The 23587-nt window shown below is 32.0% G+C and overlaps 1 long non-coding RNA gene across 1 annotated transcript; it reads right to left on the bottom strand.

The window, feature by feature from the left end:
- Nucleotides 1-13615: 13615 nt before the first annotated feature.
- On the bottom strand, nt 13616-22871 carry LOC127711557 (uncharacterized). Its single transcript, XR_007986785.1, has 3 exons — nt 22665-22871; nt 18944-19137; nt 13616-13741 (listed from the first exon to the last, which is right to left on the bottom strand). It is a non-coding gene; the product is annotated as an uncharacterized LOC127711557 (long non-coding RNA).
- Nucleotides 22872-23587: the final 716 nt, after the last annotated feature.

The following is a 23587-nucleotide window of genomic DNA, read 5'->3' as shown; positions in this document are numbered from 1 at the left end:
ATTATGCGTAGACGTCATGCGCACAATTAACGGGGAACCGAAGGGAAATGTTCACATAACCTTCATAAATATAATTTGCATCAGAATTAGCAGATTTCGAAGCTTACAAATTGTCATCAATGTATTTAAAGTTCAACAGTACATGCTACTGCATTTATCATAGATTACATTGCCGAACAAGCAGATAAAAAGAAAGGCAATACGTGGACACTCTAAATAAACGTATACACCTAACCCGAATAATTCAGTCCCTCCCCGTAATCGTTCTCTCCTACTTGAGCGTTAATGAAGTAATCGTAGATCAGCGGAATATAACGACTGAATTATTCGGGTTAGTATACACTTTATCGCTTTTTAGTCCAATCCGGAAAAAAAACAGTCACTTAGACAACTTCCTGTTTGGGTCAAGTGTCGCAAAAACAAAGGTCATCAGTAACGAGTTAAGGAAGGAAAAAATTAGAAAGCAAACATTTGAAACTTTGATAGATTATGATCCACTTTTTTAAAACACAAGTTAAAGTAATAAAAATGCTTTGATTGAAGTGTTTACGATGGTTTATAAAACGTGACATTTCTCTTTGAAAAGTTTTATGCACGGCAATGCATTGTAAGATCGCTTCAACTGGATGAAAAAGTTGTGTAATTCTAGAACTTATCCGGATTTAAATAAATAGCGATAAGGTGTATTCTTCCACAAATAGCAAACTAGTGTTTAGAGAAGCAGAGCCATATATATGGGTCATTTTCACAAAAATGTCGAGTTTTGAAATTGATAAAAAGTTACCAGCTTAAACCACCCTCTTTATATCGAAATCAAAACAAACAATACTTTTGGAACAATACATAAAAAATAAAAATGTCTTACAAGAATACTATATATATATATATTGAAACATTTTTTATAGGTGCAATATAAGTTTGTCTCTCGTCTCCTGTTACCATGTTCAATGTGAATTTTCGGCTATTTAGAAAAAATCTCGATACTAAGTTAAGCTTGTGCTAATGTTGCGGTTTCAAGAACAAAACTTCTTATTCTTGTATTCTGTGTACTAATTAATTTGTTTGTCAATTTTCCATGTTTTACCGAAAAATGCATCTAAAATTGTTTTTCAAAGTTTATAAAAATAACCATACGTCCAAAGTAGCAACAGAGAATGTTCCGTTTTTTTGCTCTCTCTTTCTAATAAACCCAACAACAAGTAATTCCCTCGTCCATATTCTTTCAATTTTGTCTTTTTTTTTTGTTAACATATGAACGAACGTAAACAATCATATATCACTATAATAAGTTCTGTTATGTTACCCGTTTTGTCTACATGTATCCTGTTACCGAAAGCAGTATTGCATTTTGTGTGTGCAAAATTGCGAATATTACGATGCTGTAACCTTCAAATGAGTTCAAAAAACCAAACATTTTATTTTCATCATGTGTAAAAACATGTAATTATATACTTTTTTAAGACGTTTCTGTCAAATATTGTCTACCCAGTTACTTTAACCATAGTATATATAACAGGATAGACAATTTTCTATATTTATGAATGCTGTTATGAAATAAATATTCTCTCTTATGCAGTGATATTGTTTTCCTTCTGTGGTCTTGGTTTACAACAAGTAATTGCACTTTTTACAAGTATAAAAGTGATGTCAATAATAAATTTGTTGGCAACAGCATAGACAGGATATTAAAAAGGGTGCGTTCTTATTTTTTTCACGCAATATCTTGAATTTTCTGTTCTCTACACTGTTATGCAAAAAAAAAAAAAAATGCCGTGTTAATTTTTAGGATGCTTTGTGCTTTTGAAATCATATTTGAATAGTTCCATATTTATAGGGAGAAACAATTTAACGGTTGATCCAGTATCGTTAACATAATAGATATGCTTTCCATATACGCTGACCGAATTTAGTTTGTATAAAAAAATGTTTAACTTATACATAGAATAATAAATGAACTGTGATTTTTCGTTTGAGGTGTAATACCACCTAAACCTAGTACTTCACATCCGTCGATAAAAAATATTCCCATTGAATTTGACAGTTGTAGGAAATAAACCCTGCATTTCATTACAGGGAAAAAAATCTGAGTCATAAACAAATATCTTGGATGTTTCATAGTACCATTCCTTTATTATTTGGTGTTTTTATAAAATATTTTGGAAACTTGAGGTGATATGGTTCCTAACACTCGTAAACATGGACAAAAGGGTTAAAATTTGATTGATTTATACTTCCGGTGATGGTTATCATATCTTATATGAAATGTAATGTTATGTGAAACTTTCACTGTAATACTGGACAGGATAAAAATTTACTCATGCCCAGTATTTATTTATTTGAAACAAAGATAAATTTTGCACAATTTAGAAAAAAAAAATGTCAATTTAACAAAGACTAAAAATTGAAAAACAATGGTCATATAATACTCCTAGAGTTATCATACACATTCTAAAATAGTTCATTTTGTAGATTTCAAGGCAATCAGTAAACAGAAAAAAAAAAATCCTTTTGAATTTTTTACCCTGACATTTTACGAACATAAATTATGCAATGATACGACTTACATAGATTTTAATCTTATTAACATAGATCTAAATCGTGTTTATTATTGTTGTTTAGAGTAATTATTAATCGTACAAACTTTCATTTAAACACTTACAACTGCATTTTCCATTATAGTCATAATGATCCATCTTCGCCTGGGTGAATGAATGAATTTTATATCTCATTAACTACAAATTACATAGTTACAGAGAATATATATGTATAAACAATTGCATTGAATATTAAAGCACATGTGAACAATACAGACATAAACATTAAATTACAAACTAACCAGGAGGAGTGACCCTCACATTTATAATTTTTATAAATCTACATAGTTTTTCAAGAACAATATAGTTACTAGAGCTCATTAATTGTTGATATTTATATACATTTGGACAAAAAGTACAATAGTGTGGTAACAACCTATTTCTTTCTTGAGTTAGAGCATTACATGTCATAACATAATGATATTCATCACCTATAGCTATGTCTCTTGATTCGCAAAGATGGCACAACCTATCATTTCTGGATATGTTATTCCACCTTCCCGTCTCGATAGGTAATCGGTGACTTCCACATCTAAATTTACACAATAAAAATTGATTATATATTGACAATTTGGAAAAATAACTTTCCAATTTAATATCAGTTTTTAAAATTCTATAACATAAACATTTAGGAGTAGTGTTAATTTCGCTTAGGCAATTCTGCAAAAACTGGTCTTTAAGTTTCAACTCAATACTTTTAATTACCCATTTATCTAACAGTTGGTTAAACCAGATATTTGACATTCCACAGGTATCAAAAACATTTTTTACAAATGATATCCATTTACAATTAAGACCATAGTTGTGAAAATTAATATACAATAGTTTATACAAAAGACATGAAATTTTACTTTCTTTACCACACAGTAATCTACATAAGGGACTTATCATTTTTTATCTGGGAGAGGGGGGGGGGGGGCTGGTCAAAATGCAGGGGGATCAAGTTTTTTTCTGTATGTGGAAAAGGGGGGTTCAAATTTTTTATAAATTTAAAGTTGGGGGATCAATATTTTTTGCACATGGAGATTAGTAGTTCATATACTTCAAAAGACAAAATATCAAGATGAACATTATAAAACAGTCAAATCGAAAATACATCTTTAACATCATTCATATACAATTAATTAAGACATCACATTAGACTCTGGTGATGTAGGAAGCTGCCATTTTGTGTCATTTTGTCCCATATAAAATGCATAGGTGCTTCGTAATCCGAATTATTCAGTCAAGATATTTCACTCACTTCGATCACTAGATTGACAAGCATTACTGCCAAGTTTTGTTATAATGAGCTAAATAGTTTGAGAGAAATTAAGTATAAATTAAAACGAAATCTGCATGCAGCGATTTGTGCAAAATTTTGTCCAAAAATACAAATCACGCCACATCATGAAAGAATATAGTGTAGAGCAATATCTTCTCCAATAAATGATTAAATATTGCATACAAACAGTTGAATATTGATACAAAAGATGATTCTGAGATGATGAACAACCCTTATGTATCTTTTTGTTTTCATTACAAGATCCCTTCGACTCCATTTATACCTCACACTCCCTCAAAATTTGTACTTTTTAGGCTAATAAATCTAAATTTTGAGGTTACTATCACACATTTATGAATGAAATGTGACAATAAATGAGTAATTGAATTGTTCAAGCTGAAATGAACTATCCATATAAAAGTTTAGCGACTCAATGGAGGTTTCAATAAGGCCTTAAGTTTAAGCAGCGTTCAAGAGAGGGACATATAATAGACCCCTCTTAGTAAATAATGTGTTGTTACTGTTTCAAAAAGTTAACTTTATAATGTAGATTTTTACAGAGTTACTTAGGATCAAGTTTTCTTTAATAGCCCAATATAGGAAATTAGAAAAAAGGTCAGAATAAGCTACTCAAAGCACAGGCTTGCTCAACTTCGAATATTCATGGAAGAGCCCTATTTCAAGGCAATTTTCCCTCAAATATGTTTTTGGACTCAAACCACTGAGAATATTTCATTTTCAATATGTTCGTGAAATAAAATGATAAGTGTTTTGCCTTCTTAAATTTTGGCATGTTTAATAGAGGGGGCGGTCACATTTTTAAAATGTTTTCACAGGGGGGATCAAATAAAAATAGTCAAATATTATGGGGGGGGGGGGGGTCAAGAAATTTTGTATTTTTGATTTCAAAATGACCAGCCCCCCCTCCCAGGTAAAAAATGATAAGTCCATAAGAAACTAACCATACGCACTTTGGCATTAAGAATAACAGGATATCTACCCGATTCTGCATAAACAATACAGCTAGGTGTACTCTGTTTTAAATGTAGAACAAGCTTACAAAATTTTAAATGTACACGTTCTATCAGATCAAAATTTTCAAATCCCCAAATTTCCGAACCATAAAGAAGGATAGGTAAAACTATCTTATCAAACATGTCTAACTGACATTCTATAGTTAAACTGTTTTGTCTACATTTTTTTAATATACCATACATTGCTTTAGTAGCTTGTTCACAAATATATTTTCGGGTCTTTAAAAATGAACCACTTCTAGCAAAAAATATACCGAGGTATTTATAATCAGTTACAATTTCTAATTCTCTATTCTGTATAAAAAATCTAATAATTAGGTCTTTCCACTTTTCCGTGGAAAGACCTATTGGTTTTGTTCTGATTAGTATTTTTTTTCTTCCGCCTAATTTTTTTACTTCGCTGTTTTTTTGTTTCGCAAGATGTCGCTTAGACATATGGTATATGATATCGAACAGTTAATACGCTTTTGAAACTGACATCGCGTAACCGAATACTTTCCCATATAAGAGTTATCTCCCTGAACACTGTTTTTCTTGTTATTACTTATACGTCGCAACCGCATAAGAAACCGACTAATTTATTTTACCAAATTGCTCGTTATATCCTCAGGATGATTTGATTAATTTTGACCGAAGCTATTCGGAGACTCCATATGAGAGTTATTTCCCCTTATGCATTTGATATAAGTGATGTGCATTTGTAACTGAAAAACCACAACTTATAGAGACCTGAGGTCTTTTGATTTGAGGTCCTCGGTCCAAAAAAAAAGAAAATAAGGTCAAGGTCAAAGGTCAAGGTCATATTCTAAATTTTGATTTTGGCTTGTTATCACTTATTTTCAGAGATTGTATAAGATATCGACAAAATATTTTTACAGAATTGTTAGTTGCGACATGTCGTAACGCGTAAATTTTAGTTGAAAGGGTACGTAGACATTTAATGGGAGTTTTCGCCCCTTTTATATCTAATATTAGCTGTATGGTAATATAACTCATTAACAATATATAGTAGAGACCTAGGGTGTTTTGATTTGAGGCCCTTGTTTCATGACCGTGAAATTGGGGTCACGGTCAAAGTTTGATTTGACGTTCTAGATTTTGACCTTTGCTTTAACTTTTAATGTATGCCTGATAAAGCTATGGTACTTTGTGCATTAAGTTGCAAGCCATATGACCTTGAAAAAAATCAACAGGAAATGACCTTTTGTAAACCGGAAGTAGCTATTTCTTGTCTATATTTAATGTAAAAGTACATAGAACCATATATTTTTGGAATCAGTGTCAAGTAAACTATCAAATGATACCGGAAGTGACCTTTTCAAACCGGAAGTAACAAATTATCTCCCTTATTTCAAACAAAAATGTATAGAAACCATATATTTTTACTATATTCAGCGTATAATAAGCTATCATTTGGCGCTGAAAATTACATTTCTAACCGAGTTTTAATATTTTTCACATCAAAATATATCGTTTCGGGTGGAAATACCTTCAATTGTTCTCTGAACAATTGGTTTTTAATATTGTTCTTACATCTGTTCTGAAAAAAAAAATCCACATGCTTGTTATCAGATGTTCTCTGAAACTACATGTCCAATTGACCCCAAAATTTGCAGTCAGCAGGGTATACATGTATTACATCTTCATAAAACAACGTGGTGCAGATATCTCTCAAGAATTTTCCTAGAGAAAAGAAATTGCAATGCCGTAAAAATCGCTTGCTAGTTCCGTAAATTTCAGTGAAATCCTACAATAAAATGTCCGCTCCTAGATTGAAATACAAATCTGTGTTACAAACTGGTGCTGAAAAATGTACATTGTATGAAAATAATCGATAAACGTGTTTTAAAGTTACACAGGATCAATTAAATCCAAAGCATGCACTGCTCGTGAACTGTGATCGAAACGTCAATTACCTACAATGACAAAAGAAATACATTGTGTGTATTCCGTCGCTATACATGTTATCTGTCCAACGTCTCCACCTAAAAAGAAATAAAAATACTAAGTTTTCGCTATTGTAAAGCCTTGTCACGTGACGCCACAACCTGGCGCGAGACAAAGACGCGCGCAGACCCTGAAATAGAATAAAAACTTTCCAAACTAAATATAGAAATTTAACCAACACACTAATATGGACCCTTTAAAGAGAGAAAAAAAAACAAACAAACAAAAAAACACAAACAAACACACACACATATCAATCAATCATGTTTTAGAACGGGGAAAGACCGTCTACAATTGCTTTTCAAAGCAATTGATTTATATTTTTGGATTGTCTCCCTTTGGAGAATATAAGAACTTTTGTCTTATTAATATTTATTTTGAGTTGCTATTTTTCACAATAATCACAGAATTCATTTAACATGTTTTTTAGATCTTCACTACTCTCGGAACACATTACAGTGTCATCCGCATATAATAACATAAATATTTTCAAAAATCCTGTCAACTCGTGTTCAAGGTCATCACTAATAGAGTTAACACCAAGTACATCTTTGCCTTAAAAAAATGCTGTAAATCATTTAAAAATATTGCAAAAAGAGCAGGAGAAAGATTTTCTCCCTGTCTTACACCCATTTCACAAGCAAATAACTCTGATTTCTCACCATTAAATATAATGCGTGATTTTACATTTTCGTACATATTTTGTATAATACGGAAAAATTTGCCATTTATATTATTCTCTAAAAGTTTAAATAATAAAAAATTTCTTTGTATAAAATCAAAGGCCTTTTCAAAGTCGACAAAGGCACAGTAAAGTTTTTTCTTCCTTAATCTAAGTAACTCAAATAGTGCATATAATGAAAATAAATGATCAGTAGTTGAATATCCATGTCTGAAACCGGCTTGATTTTCTAGTAAAATAGAATATTCATCAAGATAATCACATAATCTAGTGTTCAAAATAGAAGTAAAAATCTTACCAAGACATTACAAAAGAGTAATAGAACGGTAATTTTGTGGTTCGGTACCTATAATCCATGCCTCGGGTAAAATATCCGAATCAAAAATAATATTAAATATATACACATAAATATCAATCATACAATCAATAGACGAGGAAATGTATTCATTTACAATCATATCGATTTGTTATTTTTAATATTTTTTATAGCTTTCAATATTTCTTCAGCTGTTATACTTTCATTTAACATAGAATTTGAAGATTCTTGGCTAACATCATTATTAATATCATAAGTATCTCCTTCATAATTATTTTTGTTTATTTCTTTTAAAAAAGTTAAACAATGACTCAGTGGTGATATTACAATTGTTTTTATGCTTTACTTTATTCCATATTTTCCAAAATTCCCTTGGGTTTTTGAATCGCATATGTCTCATCTTAGTGCGCAAGTTTTCATTATACAGTTTGATATTCTCGTCCATGACTTTTTTGTAATGTTTTTCTGATTGTCGAAGTCTTTCTTTAAATAAATTAGATCCATAGTGTTTATAAAGTCTTCTGTTTTTTCGAAATTCTTGTCTAACTTTTTTACAGTCTTTATTAAACCAATCTTTGTTTGAAAAGTTCCCTTTCCCGCCAGTGTTTTTAGAATTTTTATTAAATACCCCAAATGTGTCTTTTGCAGCACTCAATAGTACAGTCGTAATATCACTTACAATACCATCTACAGTACCTTGATCAACTGAACTAATATCATCATATTTAGACATTACATTTAACAATAATTCGTTTACTTTATCAACATCAATGTTGTTTTTGTATTCAATTGTCTTTTTATGTTTCCATTTACAAATGTGTACATTATTTTCATCAATTACTTCACATTCACATTGTGTATTATTAAAACCATTCACAGTTAAAGACAAGCACAAAGGAGAGTGTCTATCTGAGAATAAATTACAAAAATCAGAAACTTCGAAATTATCTATTTTGCATAAAATATTAGCAGTACATAATATATAATCTACTACACTAATACTTCGGCTTGTAGGTTTACCAAGTACTCGGTCTTTACCGACTCTTCCATTTAAAATATACATGTGATTATTTTTACAAAATTGAATTAATTAATTTTCTTCCATATGTATCAGAACTATTACGTATTCTTAGTATATTAAGATCACGGTCTAAGACATGAATGTCATTAAACTCATTTACATCTATAAAATCAGTTAAATGTTCTTCGAAATCAGATATATCTAAAAAATCTTGTTCATTTGCAGTACGACTTTTGAAATCACCAAGAAGAAAAATACAATTACTATTCTTTTGTAATTCAAGTAATTCTATTTCAATTTCTGACATCGCATTTTCAGACGTATAACGAGTATTTTCAGGCGGGATATACACTATACCCATAATTATATCATCTTCTGTTCTTAATAATGTACGATCCACTCTAAACCATAAAACAAAAGGACAATCTGTTTCTATGCAATGAATAAATTTTGCATATTGTGATCTATAGCCTAAAGCTATCCCACCTGATCTAAAGCTAGTAAATTTTTTCCTGTTTTTATAATGAAAGGTAAAATCTTCAAAACTAATTTCATCTAAATCGTCCAATTTTGTTTCAGTAAGACATTATAAATCATTACAGTTTAATAAATCCCTAAATTCTTGATACAGTAGTTTCCGTTTTAATCCACAAACATTTAATGACAATAAATGAACAATATCTTTATTTACATGATTAGAATTAATACCAGTGTTAGTGCGAGAGCCAGTTCCATCTGAGTGATTTAAACTATCATTTAAATTGTCCGTTAAACCTCCACGGTTTACCTATCTTCGTCTTTCACGTCTGTGAGGGGCTCCACGGGTACGGTCGTTGTTCTGTTGAGGACCTCGGCGGGATGGTTCACCTTCTGTTTCATGTCGTTGTCTATTGTCTGTTTCCATGTGACGATCAGTAGGGGGTCCAATTTCTTCGCCGTTAATAAACAACTTGTCTCGTTTAAAGTGCGTTTTCTGTCCTTGTTTTTTTGCCTCCTTATAATATGGCCAAAGAAGTTTGCGGCGGTCATTAACCTCATTTGGGATCTGTTCATTCACCCCAAATTTGGTACCTTTGAGCTGGCGAGCAAAAGATCTGACCAATTCGCGATCTTTGAAATTTTTAATTTAACTTTTAAAATGGGTGATTAGCAGCTCCACCGAGGCCCCCTTGATAAAAAATGTTATTGCTGTAAACTTTTCCATTTTAATTAAAAAATACTAGGAGTCACTGGATGCATTCTATATACCGTGATTGATATGTGTATGCTCTTCTGTATTTTTAAAGTTAGCATGTATTTATTCTTGAGATAACTTCTCTTATGTGTGCCACATCATTATCCCAATTTAAGGCCAGTGTGTGTACTAAAATTTTGATAAGACGCACACCACCTATTCTTGGCCCTCATTCCCATCCACGTTAAGTTTTCCCAATTCCAAACATTTTTATGGGGCGGAATTAATATATGGAAGAAAAATCAACAAAAGGATGCACCAAACGGAACTTTAAACTGAACTTTGGTTAATTCCGGAATTTCGACTCTTCCAGGGAAAAAAGTATAATTAGGAAGCACCAATGTTTTGATATGTCCAGGAGATTATGGTAGTTTTTAGACATCTAACCTAATTGGTAAATTTTTAATTAATTAAAAATGCTTAATTCCATCTCGGATACTTTCGACATAACTCGTTACCTGTTTGTATGCATAATTTATCGTTCGTATTTTAATCTCCTCTGATTGGTTGATAGAAATATCTGTTCACTTCTGGCAAATTTCATATTCCCTTGTCATTTCAATTAGTTTACTGGTCAATTCAACACGTTTAATTTATGGTTTGGTTTGCATCCATGTTGGTTAGTGCTCTATGCATTGTGGTGTCCACGCTGATATCTACACAGTTGGAAGTTGGCAGAAGGATAGAATGTTCATTTTCTCCCAACCTTTATGATGCGGTTGTAATGCCGTACGATACACGAAAGGTTCAACGCATTAACTATCATTCTTTGCACAATACTGGTATTTCTGGTGCTCCGAATTCTTCGTCGGAGGAAGACCTTCATGGTTCTGGGCTGTTTTCCCCATTAGGTTCTCCAGTGAAAGTGACAAGTTCAAGGCCGACTGGTTTGTTAACGTCCGCATATTTTCCGGCAGAGGGCGACATGAGTGAAGTTAAAGAAATAGTGTCCGGTGGTCTCGATTCGTTTGACGAGAAGGAAGAATTGGTTTTAAAAGAGAAGGAGTTGATTAAAAAGAAGATGCGTAGTAAAAAATTGAAGGAGCAGTTAGAACGAGGGAAGGCGGAGTTGGAGGAGTTAAAGAAACATGACGTGGCGATCGGTGGCATGGTTGAAGGGAAGAAAGGCAATAAAAAGGAGAAAGAAAAGAGGTCACAGAAAAAGAAAGATTCAGGTAAATCTTTAATCAAGAAAAACTTTGATATAGATGACTTAAGATCCAACAAAAAATTATTAAAGGCTGTACATGATCAATTACAGGGGTATCAGTTAATATCTGATTCTAGTCAAACGAGTTGTTTCAGCTCGGAAGATTCAGACAGTGAAAGTTCTGTTTTGTCAAAAGAGAAACGGAAGACTCGCAGTAAAAAACACAAACATAAGTTAAAGAGTTCAGATACTATTTCTAAAAGTTCCCTTTCCGATAGCAAAGATTCAAGTTCTGAGTCGGAAAGTTTTACAAGGAGCATAAAAAAGAAGTACAGAAAGAACAAGAGAAAGTCCGGATTAGTGGTGTCATCTAGACAAAAAACAAAGTATCCACAGAACTGACCACAGTCAAAATTGCAATTAGAATATGCTAACAAAAAAATAAAATTTGTAGCGGGGGAGATGGAAATTATTGTATCCTGTAAAAATTACAAAGAAAAGAATGGTCGATTAGCTTTATTAAAGAAAATTTCATATTACTATGAATTCACTGTGTATCATCGCCACCGGAAATTGGGTACTAACGAAGCGGAAAGAAATGGAAAAAAAAGTAAACAAGGTAAGAATTCATTCAATTTAAAGCATTTCTTCTGATTTGACGAGGGTACCGTTTAAGAAATGATTTTCTGATATATAATTCTTTAAATTATTAGGTCGATAAGTACAAAATTAAGACAAGATTTTGTGTTATACTCAAGAACTTGCCACTTAGTACCTGAAAATTTCGATGTCGATTGTCCTCTGTCGCCCCATTGGCAAGATATTCAACTGTTTTTCATTATTTTTCCAGACACTTTTTTAAATTATTATAGTTTGGCATCATATTTACTGAAATTTGTTGTCAAAATGAACGTTTTTAAAGAATATAGACCATAAAAAATAAAGTCTAGGGTACGGCAATTTGCTCATGTTGACAAATTTACTGTATGGCAACTTGTTTTCAACTGTATGGCAACTTGCTAATTTCAAAATATTTATTTGCCGTCTTTTTAAAGAAAATAAAGTATTAGGTTCAAATATCTAATTATGCATTTGATAAAAATACAATTCGCTTGACACCATTTAAGATGTATACACAATATAAGGCTTGAACACAGTCCTATTACATCTTTTCATACCTGATGTATACAATATGAATACGGCATATACAAAAGCTGGCAAATGTTGTAACTTTCGGAAAGGCATGTCACTGTTTTACTGACCTGTTGTTCTGCCCTGACGTAGCGTTAAATGTTACCCATGTCCGTCCGACCTGTCTCTCCCGTCCGTCCAGAAAGTCCCAAAAATTGGTTTCCGTTCTCTAACTTTAGTATGCATTAACCAAATGTTTTAAAACTTACACGAAATGCTTATCACCACAAAACACAGATCAAGTTATAAATTGGGTAGCGTCACTGTTACCGTTCTTGAGTTATGCCCTTTTATAAATGAAAATAAGCTAAAGCTGTCGTTTCTGTTCTCAAACTTTAAACACTGGACACTTTTAATTTGCAAAACACTCATTTGCAAATCCGCCGCCGCCTCTCCTTACAGCTACAGTGTCGTGTATATAACCAAAATGTGCGGAATTACATGGGATTCAATAAATTCATTGGTTTTCTGCTGTTATTATTATATATATTTTGTAATTTGACTTAGAAAAACATGGGATTTTCAATATCCCATTGGATAAGGCAAATCCCATGGGATTGACAATTATCCCATGGGATTTTGGTTAAATCCCATAGGATTTTTTGGGGTCCCATGGGATAATTGTAGTCCCATGGGATATTTGTTGTCCCATGGGACAAAAAAAATCCCATGGGACTATAATTATCCCATGGGATTTTTAATATCCCATGGGACGAAATAAAATCCTATGAGATTCAAATTATAAATATACAGTAATGTGTATGTTACAATGAATTCTGTTTGGTAGTAAATTGTTTTAAGATGAATCTTTTTAGTTGTATATCTTTTTTTCCTTGGAAATGTTAATGCAATTATATTGTTCTATAACTGTTCAAAACTAAACTTTTAAACAACAAAGTAGATAATGTAAGTATCAATATATGTTTATTTATGAATTCTAGAATAATTATTTGAAACACAATTTTTTCCCATTTGAAATCAATGAAAACTCTTTTACTAGGCTTAACATACTAGTAGCTTTTTACATAAATCTATTTTTTTTCAGGATATCCCTCCACCCAAAAAATTAATAGTTTCTTATCATCCAGCATTGTGTGATCATAATGTATAGTCCACTTTTTGGCCATTCAACACAGAACATTGTCATTATTGTGGTTTTAATATCTTTTGACTTTAGATAATTAATAGAACTTCAATTCATTGACTTAGTGATGAAAATAATAACTGATCTGACTTTTGTCTTTGAATTTATTCTGGTCTTGTTTCTGTGTTTTCTCCTTTTATTCTAATTGATGAATTTCAATCCTTCTGAAAAAGAACCAATAAAATCCCAAGTTACGGATACTAAAAAATTGTACATGTAGCAATAACATATGATTTTCAATAAAAATAGCTATGCTACTGATTGTTGTAGGTTGTCCAGTGTCATCAGTTGCTAACATCCTACATCCTTTGGTCTCTGATGGAGAGTTGTCAAATTAGCAATATACCACATCTTCCTATTTTAATATTATATAACAATCAATTTATGTATTCTTCTTTATAACATTTGGGTATTTTCCCCTGTTATATATATATATATATATATAGATCAATGTTTAAACTTTAGGCAATTACAATAACATTCCATTTTTCACAAGAATTTGCAATATATTATACAAAACGCCAACAAACAAAACATATTTAAGCTTCTGAAGTTCTGAAAGAGTTCCACTTGTGTTTTATTTCAATGAGAAAATACCTTGAATTCTTTGGACATGTTGGAAATTATAACATTGATACAAAAAATTATATTGTTTTTTTTTCTTATTTTTGTGTTGTTCGGTTGCTGTCTCATTTTTATATATGGTTATACATATATCCTAAATTTTCTTTTTTTAATACTTGATTATTAATAGTAAAAATGGGATATTTTATATTTTGATAATCTCAAAATATTATTATTCTATCAAATAACGTATTTTCAAGTTCACAAAACACCAATGTGTCAGATATTAATTTTAAGACATGTACATGATGTATAAACATGATCAACAAGCAGTTGACAGGATGTCATGCAAAAATTTCATAAAAACTCCATACTCAGCGAGTACTATTAAAGTTCTTAGTACAGGACAAATTCCTAGTACAGGACACCATGCCTGGCAAACACTAGCATGTGTCAATGTCTAGTCAATCATGTAATCAGGCTCAAAATCTTAGTTTGGCACTGAATTTAAAAGTTCACCACATAATGAACATGTGTATGAAATTCAACTTCATGGTAAGCTATGTACCTTAACCTAAAACTTTATCCTAAGAATGTACTATAATTTCACATTATGACATTTCTATGTTAAGTGATCCATAAAATCAGGGTAAAAACAGTAAATGTGGTGTATAATGTATAAACAAGAGTGCACACGCTGAAATGTTGCGCCTTCTTTACTAATCATTGATATCATGTTGATAGTCCTAAATATAAAGCTTTACTACAACTATCACATAAACTCAACATGATCCAAGAAAATGAGTTCAAGGTCATATAAACCCGACAAGAAATACATGTACACCTTACACTGCCTTACAACCATTCAATATACTAAATACTGTAAATTCAGAAATTATTCGATGTTTTTATTATTGCGAAAAAAGGTTATAATTGCAATAATTTAAATACGCATTTTGAAATTTTTTATATGAATTATACAGGATTTTTCTCATTATCGCAATAATTTAAATCATATTTTAGTCCAAAATGACAAAATCTCAATAATAAATGCACGCAATAATTTCTGAATTTACAGTACAGTTGACCTATTGCTTATAGTTTCTAAGAAGCAGACTTAACCAAGAAAAGTAAACACTGACCAATGAACCATGGAAATGAGGTGAAGGTCAGAAGAACCATGCCAGGCAGACATGTACAGCTTACAATCCTTCCATACAACACATATAGTTGACCTATTGCTTATAGATTAAGAAAAACAGACCATAACACAAAAACTTAACACTGAGCAATGAACCGTGAAAATGAGGTCAATGTCAAATAAAACCTGCAAGACTGACATGTACATCATAAAATGTTTCCATACACCAAATATAGTTGACCTATTGCATTTAGTATTAGAAAAAAAGACCAAAACTCAAAAATTTAACTTTGAATACTGAACCATGAAAATGAGGTCAAGGTCAGATGACACCTGCCAGCTAGACATGTACACCTTACAATCATTCCATACACCAAATATAGTAGACCTGTTGCATACAGTATAAGAAAAACAGACCAAAACACAAAAACTTTACTATAACCACTGAACCATGAAAATGAGGTCAAGGTCAGATGACACCTGCCAGTTGGTCATGTACCTCTTACAGTCTTTCCATACACCGAATATAATAGACCTATTGCTTATAGTATCTGAGATATGGACTTGGCCACCAAAACTTAACCTTAAATATAAAAAAGAAGATGTGGTATGATTGCCAATGAGACAACTCTCCACAAGAGACCAAATGAAACAGAAATTAACAACTATAGGTCACCGTAAGGCCTTCAACAATGAGCAAAGCCCATACCACACAGTCAGCTATAAATGGTCCCGAAATGACAATGTAAAACAATTCAAACGAGAAAACTAACGGCCTAATTTATGTACAAATAAACTGCTTTGCTGAGCGCAGCTGGATACGCCCGCAGAGGTCCAACCCTAAACAGTTGGGGCAAAAATGGACACAATATTCAAGCTACAGGTCTGAATTTGGAATGTAATTAAATATTTGACATATTATAGGTTTCTGAATATTAAAATGTAGTCAAAGAACTTGAAATTGTTATATAAAATGAATTTATATTCAATTAAAGATTTCTTGCTATTGTGCAATACACTGTGCTGTTGCGCAATACTTAGTAAATCTGTTGTCAGACTATAAACAAATAAAATTTTATAACTTGGAAATGTAAAATCAAAAATTTATAAAAATCAAAAGGGAGCTTACAAAAATAGATATAAACAATTTACCAAAGTTTCATAAACAAGAGGCTCTCAAGAGCCTGAATTGCTCACCTGTATTTCAGAGAAGATTTTTAAATGTTAGCAAACTTGATGAACAAATTGTGTAAAATTGTCTTTAAAGGGCAATAACTCCTTGAGGGGTCAATTGACAATTTTGGTCATATTAACTTTTTTGTAGATCTTACTTTGCTGAACATTATTGCTGCTTATAGTTTATATATATCTATAATAATATTCAAAATAATAACAAAAAACTGCAAAATTTTGTTAAAACTACCAATTCGGTGGAAGCAACCAAACAAAGGGTTGTTCGATTTGTCTGATAATTTCAGGGCTAATAGATCTTGACCAATTAAACAATTTTACCCCATGTCACATTTGCTCTAAAAGATTTAGTTTTTGAGATATAAGCCAAAAACTGCATTTGATCCTCATGTTCTATTTTTAGCCATGGCAGCCATGTTTGTCTATGGATACAAAATTCGGATACAATTTATAAACAAGATACCCTAAAGAACATTTACTTAAAGTTTGAAGGTAATTGGCCAAGTAGTTTCAGAGGAGAAGATTTTTAAATGTTAGCAAACTTGATGAACAAATTGTGTAAAATTGTCTTTAAAGGGCAATAACTCCTTAAGGGGTCAATTGACAATTATGGTCATTTAACTTTTTTGTAGATCTTACTTTGCTGAACATTATTGCTGCTTACAGTTTGTATATATCTATTATTATATTCAAAATAATAACAAAAAACTGCAAAATTTTGTTAAAACTACCAATTCGGTGGCAGCAACCCAACAATGGGTTGTTCGATTCGTCTGAAAATTTCAAAGCTGCTAGATCTTGACCAATTGAACAATTTTACCCCATGTCAGATTTGCTCTAAAAGCTTTAGTTTTTGAGATATAAGCCAAAAACTGCATTTGACCCCTATGTTCTATTTTTAGCCATGGCTGCCATGTTTGTCAATTGATCAAAACTTTGGATACAATTTATAAACTAGATACCCTTAGGAACATTTATTTAAAGTTTGAAGGTATTTGGCCCAGTAGTTTCAGAGGAGAAGACTTTTGAAATAGTTTACGATGACAGACGATGACGACGAGGGACGCCAAGTGATGGCATAAGTTCACATGGGGCCCTTTGGGCCCGGGTGAGCTAAAAAAGCTGAAAGCATTTTTGAGTTATTGTCCGAAAACTGGAAAATCCCCCTTTTTGTAATGAATAAAACCCCATAAATCGGAAATGTATAGTCTAAAATTTGTAAAAATCAAAAGGGAGCTCATGTCAATAGAAAAAAACAATTCACCAAAGTTTCTTGCAAATTGGTGAAATTGTTTTTGAGTTATTGTCCGAAAACTGAAAATCCCCCCTTTTTTAATGAATAAAACCCCAAAACTCGGAAACAGAAAACCTGAAATTTATAAGAAACTAAAGGGAGCTCACATCAATAGATATAAACAATTCAAACAAGTTTCATGCAAATTAGTGAAATTGTTTTTGAGTTATTGTCCGAAAACTGGAAAATCCCCCCTTTTTTAATGAATAAAACCTCAAAACTCAGAAATGGTAAATACCATAATACGTCCCGTAAACGGGTGTATAAAAATGAACGAAAAACAAATATGTAACACATAAACAAACGACAACCACTGAATTACAGGCTCCTGACTTGGGACAAGCACATACATACAGAATGTGGCGGGGTTAAACATGTTAGCGGGATCCCAACCCTCCCCCTAACCTGGGACAGTGGTGTAACAGTACAACATAAGAACAAACTATAAAAATCAGTTGAAAGAGGCTTAACTCATCAGATGGATAAAAATACAAATACTACAAATACAAGTGGTACTTGTACATCCAAACAACAAAAAGACACTAAGTACAGATCTGAGAGTACTCGCAGTTACTGACAGCTAGTTCAAAGCCACTAACAACTAATATAAAAAATCATGCATCTAAGACTAAGTTCTTGTTCACTGATCCATGAAATGAGGTCTAGGTCAAGTGAAAACTCTCTGACGAGCATGAGGACCTTGCAAGGTACGCACACACCAAATATAGTTATCCTATTACTCATAATAAGAGAGAAATTAACATTACAAAAAATCTGAACTTTTGTTTTCAAGTAGCCACTGAACCATGAAAATGAGGTCAAGGATAATGGACATGTGACAGACAGAATTGGTATCATGAGGCATCTATATACAAAGTATGAAGCATCCAGGTCTTCCACCTTCTAAAATATAAAGCTTTTAGGAAGTTAGCTAACGCCACCGCCGTAGCTGCCACCGGATCACTATCCCTATGTCGAGCTTTCTGCGACAAAAGTCGCAGGCTCGACAAAAATACATGAACATTTTAAAGTACTAAATTTTGAGTATATACATGTAAAACCACAAGTTACTAATTGAAGTTCATGGTGAACTGTAACCAAAAACTTTAAGTGAATATAATTTAGAGAAAGACAGATGGATGCACAAACAGTATCAAAACAGAGCATGAAACTTACCGAACAAGATGTTTTACATTTATCCTTCAGAAGCAGGAAAATTGAAGTGTTTCTTTTCTTTCTCTGCCCTCCATGATATAAACTTCAAATTCATTCATGCAAATTATGAAAATCTGCAAAAGTAGGACCTTGTACATCAGCTTATCCACATTTTAACTTTTGAACTGCATTGTTCTTTTCATCTTGCTGGCAACCTAAACATAAAAAAAAATGATAAACACATAATTCTGAAATAACTTCGTGTATTTATTTTTGTTGGTACAAACAATTTTTCCAAATTTAAACGAAAACATCATCACAAAAAAGGACGTCATAGTCATACTAACATCCGAAATATTTAAACAAACCAAAATTAATACTTGATTAAGATCTTGTCATAAATGTATAGCATGGATACCTCTTATTTTTTTATATGTCTATTGCATACTTATATTCCTTTGTACAAGAGTATGCATATTAATATTAAAGATTGATTCTGAGGACTTTAAAATCAAAGAGGTAGTGCCATTATCCCCTGAATTCATTACACTATACAATGCCATAAGGCTACTCCAAGTTGAATGCCAATCTTTAACATGTTAAATTAGCATGATTAATTTAAGTTTCATAACTCCATGTGCATGATGTGTACACTTTGAGAATCTTACAATACTGTTCATTCTGATTTTCAGAACTTATTGTGAGGTTTTTATTATTTAATGCGACTGAGAGCTGTATTGAATTCTTATATCTGATACATATTTATGAGCTGAAGACCACCTCCGGGTGCGGGATTTTCTTGCCGTGTTGAAGACCTATTGGTGGCCTTCGGCTGTTGTCTTCTCTTTGGTTGGGTTGTTGTCTCTTTGACATATTCCCCATTTCCATTTTCAATTTTATGTATGCAGGTTTTTCTTAAATCACAATAATCAATCTCACATGTTTGTCCATTATTCAAAATTAGCAACAATAAATGCACACAAAAATTAACATTGTTAAAGCTTTTTTTTAAATTCAAAACAGTTGCCCAAATTAACCATTAAATTCCTTGTTTGATTTATTTTATATTTATTATTATTATTCAAAGACTTTTATAGCCAGCTAGATGGTATGGCTTTTGCTCATTGTTGCATTCATATCGTTACCTATACCTAACTTGTGCATCGTTTGGTCTCTGGTGGGGATAGGCCTGCTGAAGAAGTTTCAACTTGGAATTTGCCGGATAATTGAGTATTTATCCAAAAATGTAGAAGAAAGATATTTATAACCTAAATTATGTTGAAATTAAAGATGTAAATTGTCTGTAACATGTTGTTTCATTTTGATTAGTGAGGTACTGGTGACCTGACGAAATTTATAAACATGAACTTTTGACCTATAGGAGTTACCCTACTGGAGTTTGGATCCAGGTCCGTTCGCCCTGATTCATATTCAACCTTAATTACTTGTTAGCCTGAATAAGTTAATATCTGTTTGTCCAGGGTCCATTCGCCCTGATTTTAAATTTTATTTTGTTATCTTGATGTATAATGTTTATTTTTGAATAATATTTATATTGTATTGCTACTACCAGATAATTTACATTATTTTCCTTTGATTTGCACTATAGAATACAGGTATACAGTTTTTAATATAATACAACTGAAGACGATTTTACAGTGGCCGATCCAGAAATTTTCATAAGTGACTGCCTAAAGCTAAGAGGGGGCCTGCTCCTGTCATGCTTCAGTGATTCCCTATATAATCAACCAATTTTTTCATTCAAGAAAAGGGGGCCCCAAATACCCCCCCCCCCCCCCCCCCCCCCCCCCCCCCCCCCCCACTAAATCTGCCTCTGCTTTAAAAAACAACTGAAAACCATTATTAACTGCATGTATTTATCTTAATTGAAAACAATTTCTTGAGTTTTTCTCATTCGTATCACCCTGTTATATATAAATTTTATTTTTGTCACTTTTTAAAAATAGGAATGGTTTAAATTCCTCAATAATTCTAGTCAATTAAAAATGTATGAATAAATTATTTAACCTTTATACTATTAATATCAATATAGTTCATTTTTGATAAAAATAGGGCAAACGGATTCTATGGGCAAGCAGACATTATACCCTTGAGGTGGTTTTAAAAAAAGCTTACAACTTAGATGTACCATAAGCATGGAAAAACAATTCAGCAGTTTCACAAAAAAACTTACAAATAATATTGATAGTCATTAAGTCATGTACAATACAGTATACTTACGATTACTTGTAAGTTTTTTTTTTGTAAAACCGACTCAAGTATACTTATAATCAATCTTAGTCGTAAGTATTTTTGTGAAATTGACTCCTGGAGTCCTTAAAGACTATTTATTCATCTTTTGGATAATTTGTTAGGTTTTTTTATGAATATACAGTGGTGGATCCAGAACTTTTCATAAGGGAGGGCCAGCTCCAGTCATGCTTCAGTGATTCCCTATATAATCAACCAAATTTTTCCTAAGAAAGGAGGGGCCCGGGCCCCCAAGCCTCCCCCTCCCTTGGATCAGCCTATGATATATGTTTATATATCTCTCTGATATGCCATTTCAAATCAAATGTGTATTTAATAAAACTTTACAGTAGAAAAGTAATGCATAGTTATTCATTTGGGAATTTTTCAAATTCACAGCATGTCGGTGCCTATGTTCAAAGTGGTGGGTTTTCAGATTCTTTTCATCACCCTCGTTGTATTGCGGAATAACGATTTAGGCCAATTGAGAAAAACATCATGTCTGTGGTTGGTAATAGTGTGTGTGCAATAATTTTCTATACCTTCTTATTTAATATTTTTCCAATTTTGAGTACTGACGGCAAGAGTTGTAACGTATAGTGTACCAATGTCTTGAGGCCAATGTGCTATTTACAAGTGCGATCGAGGAATGCAGGGGAAAGAAACTTATCAATTATGTTTATTCTTAAGACAAAAATTAGCCGCCGTAAAATGAACCGAGTCGAGGAGGTTACTGACACGTAATAGGGCAGAGACATATATACACATATGTGTATATATGTCTCTGTAATAGGGTCATCCCTCGAGAACATTAACTAGTACATTGATAAAATACTATGCAGTCAGTATCCCGAAAAAAAAAAACAACGTATGGATGCAAAACGCTTAGTGGTTTCGGCTGACTACTAATACGTGCACTTTGTCTCAAAATATCCCGGATAGTTGTTTCATTACCAATCATACCACATCTCCTTATTTTTATATATACGAAAGCTTTATTCATATTTTTTGGTGTATTGATGAATGTGTAAAGATACATTTTAAAATACAGCACAAGAGATGCAGATTATATAAAACTTATAAGTCGAAGACATACTGACAACGCCATGGCAAAAACTTAAAAACGACCAAATGACGTACAACAGTCTATAAAACTTAACTATAGCATACAAAACGCAAACATTTAAAACACATAAGAAGCACCCAGACAGTCAAATAGAAATTAAAAGAATAAATAATTTGTAAACTAGGCCTACAGCTATATTTTCTTATCATCTAACAGTAAACATAGGTTCTGGTATTATGTGATAAGTCATTTTTTCATGCAGACCCAGTTTCATTGATACTTTGAACTTAAAGTGGTTTTATGCATATCAGACTGGATTATCATATGTGTGTAATTTTATTAAACAATTCAACAATACACATTCTAAACAGGTTAAATTCAATTTACAAATTCAGATCTACTGGCATTCAACACCCAATTACTTACTTGCTGTATATTGCTAACTTTGATTGTATATTGTCAATCCCTCAACATCGTGAATACGCCATGCGAGGTGTTGGCTATGTTTGATACAGGGTGGCGGCTTCGAAGCGTAGAACAAAATCCAGGTAAATGAAAGTATAAAATTTTGTTGTTGAAAATTTTAAGTACTAAATTCCTAAATTTGTACTTAACTCCGTTCTACGGGTAACATGGTTGTTTGGTATGAAAATAGGATAAAAGCTTCCGAAAATTATCACATTATAAGTATTCGTAAATGGATATGAAAAAACCTAACAAGGAATAAGTATTGGTAAACGGACAGAAAGTCGCAGTACAAAAGTTTAAATTAATTATTTTACAATTGTTTAAATATATGAGAGAAAGTTCTTGACGAATTACCTTTATTTATAGATAGTTGAGGAAATGATCAATTCGCCTTCAAATAGTTTTTTTTTCAAAAACTTATAAAAAGGAGACATTTTTGACAGCATGAAGCCAGTTAATTACCAAACCACTTTGGCAGATTGTTTTCTTAACAATCATTGTTCAATATTAATATTCAAAAATAAATTTTGTTTACAAGTCCGTTTCCTTTTAAAAATATTTCAGAAAAATACTGAAACGTTCTTAAAATTAAGTTTATTCAAAGAAAAAAATATCCCAAAACTGAATCGTGACTTTTTACTTGTTACTTTATGCATGTTGTACGTTCAAAGTGTCAATCCTAGCAAACACAAATTTGGAAATAAAATCGATTACAATGTAATTTTATAGAAGAAAAAAGGGGGGTTAATGAACAAATTATTACTATACACTCATATACTTCTAAAAAGATTTGAAATTGTAAGCTGTCTATAGATAATGTTAAATTATTTCAAGAGTTTCATTTAATTTAGGAGAGAAAAAAAAGATTATAAACAGTTTAG

This window comes from Mytilus californianus, unplaced genomic scaffold (genome assembly GCF_021869535.1).
Source record: "Mytilus californianus isolate M0D057914Y unplaced genomic scaffold, xbMytCali1.0.p SCAF_8, whole genome shotgun sequence".
Lineage (NCBI taxonomy): Eukaryota > Metazoa > Mollusca > Bivalvia > Mytilida > Mytilidae > Mytilus > Mytilus californianus.
The sequence above is the reverse complement of the archived record's forward strand: the minus strand, read 5'-3'. Positions and strand labels throughout refer to the sequence as shown.